Source organism: Penaeus japonicus, unplaced genomic scaffold (assembly GCF_977035675.1).
Source record: "Penaeus japonicus unplaced genomic scaffold, GWHDUDI00000001_assembly GWHDUDI00000017, whole genome shotgun sequence".
NCBI classification, from domain to species: Eukaryota; Metazoa; Arthropoda; class Malacostraca; order Decapoda; family Penaeidae; genus Penaeus; species Penaeus japonicus.
The window spans coordinates 16,175,215-16,176,212 of record NW_028234419.1 but is presented as its reverse complement, the minus strand read 5'-3'; positions in this window follow the sequence as shown (position 1 = coordinate 16,176,212).

Genomic DNA, 998 nt, shown 5'->3' with positions numbered 1-998 from the left:
TTTATTTGCAATGTGTGTTTAAAGCTTTACTTTTTTCTTCTTCTTTTGCTTCGTACTTTTTTTCTTTTTGTTTTCATAACATATGAGTTTGCTGTCTTTTTTTCCGTGTTATTATTTACAGTTTATGAAAAAAAAAAAATCGCATTCATTTGACCCACTTGTCAACTCGTATTTCCAAGAAATAGTAAAGAAAAAAAACATCTAAAGACCTCCATAAACATCGACTTCTTGCAAAAAGCAATTTTGCAATAAGACCTTCGTATTGGATGACCTTGGCGTCTCTTATTCGACCGGTATATAAGTAGCTCCTGCGTCTTCTTCTGGCAGAATAAAGATACTCACCGAACCGATAAAATGGTGAAGATTTTTTTTTATGTCGTTTGAGACAACCCTTAGCTAGACCTTTTTTTTTTCTAATTATTTTCTAGTAAGACATACGAGAATTGTTTGCTTCCATACGGTAATTTCAGACAACGCAAATGTTGCTGTTATTATTGATATCTAATTCTGATTCATTTGAAAAACAAATGTTGTTTAAATGCTGTGAAGAATCTGTGGAACGTCTAGCATGGTTTGTTTCAAATAAAAGTATTATTTGTAAAGATATTATTAGTGACGTAGGATTGGAGGCCATTCAAACCTGTCAATAGAGTTAGTAGTAGTAGTAGTTCTGATAATAACGATGGTAATAGTAATAATGATTATGATGATACAATGATGATCATAACAAAAATGAGAATTAAAACAATAATGTTGATAGCAGTAATAATGAAGATGATAATGATACTAATAATATAGATTATTAAAATGATAATATATTAAAATGATCATAATATTAAAATAATAATAATAACAATGATGATAGTGATGGTATTGATAAAAATCATAATGATGATAATAACAATAAAGGTAATGATAATGATAATAGTAATAATAATATTAATAATAATGATAATAGTAATAGTAATAATAACATTGATAATAATGATAATAGTAAT